The sequence below is a fragment of the Cryptomeria japonica genome, unplaced genomic scaffold (genome assembly GCF_030272615.1).
Source record: "Cryptomeria japonica unplaced genomic scaffold, Sugi_1.0 HiC_scaffold_809, whole genome shotgun sequence".
In the NCBI taxonomy this organism is placed as follows: Eukaryota; Viridiplantae; Streptophyta; class Pinopsida; order Cupressales; family Cupressaceae; genus Cryptomeria; species Cryptomeria japonica.
The window spans coordinates 42089-47500 of record NW_026729557.1 but is presented as its reverse complement, the minus strand read 5'-3'; positions in this window follow the sequence as shown (position 1 = coordinate 47500).

The window sequence follows — 5412 nt, the reverse complement described above, 5'->3', positions numbered from 1 at the left end:
AGGCTTCAGGGCCACCTCGGAATGCTCCAAGCATCGGACGCGCTTGGGGCGACTACCAGTGCCAACCCCTTATCCCGCGATGCGTCCGATACACAGATGGTTCCAAGGCGGCCGAGGAGCCTCACCGCATAGCAATCGGGGGTGCGAGGCGAGGGATGGGGCGGGAAGGCCCCAACGGCTAGACGGAAGAGGCTTCAGGGCCGCCTCGGAATGGTCCAAGCATCGGACGCGCTTGGGGCGACTACCAGTGACAACCCCTCATCCCGCGATGCGTCCGATACGAAGATGGTTCCAAGGCGGCCGAGGAGCCTCACCGCATAGCAATCGGGGTGCGAGGTGGGGGATGCGGCGAGATGGCCCCAACGGCTAGACGGAAGAGGCCACAGGGCCGCGTCGGAATAGTCCAAGCATCGGACGCGCTTGGGGCGACTACCAGTGACAACCCCTTATCCCGCGATGCGTCCGATACGAAGATAGTTCCAAGGCGGCCGAGGAGCCTCACCGCATAGCAATCCGGGTGCGAGGTGGGGGATGCGGCGAGATGGCCCCAACGGCTAGACGGAAGAGGCTGCAGGGCCGCCTCGGAATAGTCCAAGCATCGGACGCGCTTGGGGCGACTACCAGTGACAACCCCTTATCCCGCGATGCTTCCGATACGAAGACAGTTCCAAGGCGGCCGAGGAGCCTCACCGCATAGCAATGGGGGTGCGAGGTGAGGGATGCGGCGAGATGGCCCCAACGGCTAGACGGAAGAGGCCACAGGGCCGCCTCGGAATAGTCCAAGCATCGGACGCGCTTGGGGCGACTACCAGTGACAACCCCTTATCCCGCGATGCATCCGATACGAAGATAGTTCCCAGGCGGCCGAGGAGCCTCACCGCATAGCAATCGGGGTGCGAGGCGAGGGATGCGGCGAGATGGCCCCAAAGGGTAGACGGAAGAGGCTGCGGGGCCGCCTCGGAATAGTCCAAGCATCGAACGCGCTTGGGGCGACTACCACTGCCAACCCCTTATCCCGCGATGCGTCCGATACACAGATAGTTCCGAGGCGGCCGAGGAGCTGGGGGATGCGGCGAGATGGCCCCAACGGCTAGACGGAAGAGGCTGCAGGGCCGCCTCGGAATAGTCCAAGCATCGGACGCGCTTGGGGCGACTACCAGTGACAACCCCTTATCCCGCGATGCGTCCGATACACAGATAGTTCCGAGGCGGCCAAGGAGCCTCACCGCATAGCAATCGTGGTGCGAGGTGGGGGATGCAGCGAGATGGCCCCAACGGCTAGACGGAAGAGGCTGCAGGGCCGCCTCGGAATGGTCCAAGCATCGGACGCGCTTGGGGCGACTACCACTGCCAACCCCTTATCCCGCGATGCGTCCGATACACAGATAGTTCCAAGGCGGCCGAGGAGCCTCACCGAATAGCAATCGGGGTGCGAGGCGAGGGATGCGGCGAGAAAGCCCCAACGGCTAGAGGGAAGAGGCTTCAGGTCCGCCTCGGAATGGTCCAAGCATCGGACGCGCTTGGGGCGACTACCAGTGACAACCCCTTATCCCGCGACGCGTCCGATACACAGATAGTTCCAAGGCGGCCGAGGAGCCTCACCGCATAGCAATCGGGGTGCGAGGCGAGGGATGCGGCGAGAAGGACCCAACGGCTAGACGGAAGAGGCTTCAGGGCCGCCTCGGAATGGTCCAAGCATCGGACGCGCTTGGGGCGACTACCAGTGACAACCCCTTATCCCGCGACGCGTCCGATACACAGATAGTTCCAAGGCGGCCGAGGAGCCTCACCGCATAGCAATCGGGGTGCGAGGCGAGGGATGCGGCGAGAAGGACCCAACGGCTAGACGGAAGAGGCTTCAGGTCCGCCTCGGAATGGTCCAAGCATCGGACGCGCTTGGGGCGACTACCAGTGACAACCCCTTATCCCGCGACGCGTCCGATACACAGATAGTTCCAAGGCGGCCGAGGAGCCTCACCGCATAGCAATCGGGGTGCGAGGCGAGGGATGCGGCGAGAAGGACCCAACGGCTAGACGGAAGAGGCTTCAGGGCCGCCTCGGAATGGTCCAAGCATCGGACGCGCTTGGGGCGACTACCAGTGACAACCCCTTATCCCGCGACGCGTCCGATACACAGATAGTTCCAAGGCGGCCGAGGAGCCTCACCGCATAGCAATCGGGGTGCGAGGCGAGGGATGCGGCGAGAAGGACCCAACGGCTAGACGGAAGAGGCTTCAGGGCCGCCTCGGAATGGTCCAAGCATCGGACGCGCTTGGGGCGACTACCAGTGACAACCCCTTATCCCGCGACGCGTCCGATACACAGATAGTTCCAAGGCGGCCGAGGAGCCTCACCGCATAGCAATCGGGGTGCGAGGCGAGGGATGCGGCGAGAAGGACCCAACGGCTAGACGGAAGAGGCTTCAGGTCCGCCTCGGAATGGTCCAAGCATCGGACGCGCTTGGGGCGACTACCAGTGACAACCCCTTATCCCGCGACGCGTCCGATACACAGATAGTTCCAAGGCGGCCGAGGAGCCTCACCGCATAGCAATCGGGGTGCGAGGCGAGGGATGCGGCGAGAAGGACCCAACGGCTAGACGGAAGAGGCTTCAGGGCCGCCTCGGAATGGTCCAAGCATCGGACGCGCTTGGGGCGACTACCAGTGACAACCCCTTATCCCGCGACGCGTCCGATACACAGATAGTTCCAAGGCGGCCGAGGAGCCTCACCGCATAGCAATCGGGGTGCGAGGCGAGGGATGCGGCGAGAAGGACCCAACGGCTAGACGGAAGAGGCTTCAGGGCCGCCTCGGAATGGTCCAAGCATCGGACGCGCTTGGGGCGACTACCAGTGACAACCCCTTATCCCGCGATGCGTCCGATACACAGATAGTTCCAAGGCGGCCGAGGAGCCTCACCGCATAGCAATCGGGGTGCGAGGCGAGGGATGCGGCGAGAAGGACCCAACGGCTAGACGGAAGAGGCTTCAGGGCCGCCTCGGAATGGTCCGAGCATCGGACGCGCTTGGGGCGACTACCAGTGACAACCCCTTATCCCGCGACGCGTCCGATACACAGATAGTTCCAAGGCGGCCGAGGAGCCTCACCGCATAGCAATCGGGGTGCGAGGCGAGGGATGCGGCGAGAAGGACCCAACGGCTAGACGGAAGAGGCTTCAGGGCCGCCTCGGAATGGTCCAAGCATCGGACGCGCTTGGGGCGACTACCAGTGACAACCCCTTATCCCGCGACGCGTCCGATACACAGATAGTTCCAAGGCGGCCGAGGAGCCTCACCGCATAGCAATCGGGGTGCGAGGCGAGGGATGCGGCGAGAAGGACCCAACGGCTAGACGGAAGAGGCTTCAGGGCCGCCTGGGAATGGTCCATGCATCGCACGCGCTTGGGGCGACTACCAGTGACAACCCCTTATCCCGCGACGCGTCCGATACACAGATAGTTCCAAGGCGGCCGAGGAGCCTCACCGCATAGCAATCGGGGTGCGAGGCGAGGGATGCGGCGAGAAGGACCCAACGGCTAGACGGAAGAGGCTTCAGGGCCGCCTCGGAATGGTCCAAGCATCGGACGCGCTTGGGGCGACTACCAGTGACAACCCCTTATCCCGCGACGCGTCCGATACACAGATAGTTCCAAGGCGGCCGAGGAGCCTCACCGCATAGCAATCGGGGTGCGAGTCGAGGGATGCGGCGAGAAGGACCCAACGGCTAGACGGAAGAGGCTTCAGGGCCGCCTCGGAATGGTCCAAGCATCGGACGCGCTTGGGGCGACTACCAGTGACAACCCCTTATCCCGCGATGCGTCTGATACACAGATAGTTCCAAGGCGGCCGAGGAGCCTCACCGCATAGCAATCGGGGTGCGAGGCAAGGGATGCGGCGAGAAGGACCCAACGGCTAGACGGAAGAGGCTTCAGGGCCGCCTCGGAATGGTCCAAGCATCGGACGCGCTTGGGGCGACTACCGTTGCCAACCCCTTATCCCGCGATGCGTCTGATACACAGATAGTTCCGAGGCGGCCGAGGAGCCTCACCGCATAGCAATCGGGTTGCGAGGCAGATTATTGGGAAGGGAACCCCCTGGGATGCGGCTCAAGCAGTGCCCAAAGGGACTGGAATGCGGAATCACATCGAGAGACCCAAATGCTATACGAGGGCTCAAATCGAATTATCGATTTGGCCACGACATGGACGCATCGGAACGACTACCTTTGCCGAACCACTCGCAATTGCATCCATACCGAAACCAATAGACATTTCCGTTAGAGCCCTCGCATAGCATTCGGGAATCTCGCATGCCCCTCTAAATCGACCAATGCTGGCGCTCAACGAAAATCCGAGCGCTACCACCGTTCGAGCGCCAGCATTGGTCGAGTTAGAGGGGCACGGGGGAGAATGCTCCAGTCAACACCTCCCCTATATAAGTTATTTGTCCGATTCTCGCACAACCGTAGTCTGCCTCGTCGAATCAAACAACGGTCCCAGATTCCGACTTCCGTTCCGTAGAGACCCAAAAGCTAGATGGAGGCTCGCAAGAAAGAGAGTCGGCGCATAGCAATCGGGTTTCTCGAACGTTTAGGGACCGAGCTCACTTGCGGATAGGGCAAAATCCGCCAAGCAACCCAAAAGCTAGACGGGGGCTCGAATCGAATCGCCTAGGCGGCCACAACAACGACGTGTTGGATCGACTACCAGTGCCAAACCATTCAGCAAGACTAGTCTGTGTCGAGGCCGGATAGAGATTCTCAGAGAGCGCCCGTATAGCATTTAGGAGACCTGCCGCGTCCCTCACACTCGACAAATGGTGGTGCACGTTTATAAATCCGAGCGATCCCAACCCTTTCAAGCACCAACATCGGTCGAGATAGAGGGGCACGGAGGGGGCTGCGTGAGACAACACAGTCCCCTATATAAGTTATTTGTCCGATTCTCACACATCCGAAGAATGGTCATCAAATCGGACAACAGCCCAAACTTCCGACTTCCGTCCCAGAAAGCCCAAGAGCTATCTAAAACGTTCATGGCCGGAACTCGATCGCGGCTATACCAGTCCGCCAAGCAACCCAAAAGCTAGACTGGAGCTCTAGTCGAATCACCTCTGTGGCCATTGCAAGGACGTGTTGGAGCGACTACCATTGCCGAACCATTCCGCAGGTCGAGTCCATACCAAGGCCGCATAGAGATTCACGATGAGCTCCTGCATAGCAATCAGGAGACTTGCCGTGTCCATCACAATCGATAAATCCTGGTGCAAGATTTTTGCATCCGAGCGCTCCAACCAGTCGAGCACCAGCATCAATCGACATAAACGGGCACGGGGGGAGGATGCTCGAGAACACTACCTCCCCTATATAAGTTATTTGTCCGATTCTCAAGCAGCCGAAGTCTGGTCATCGAATC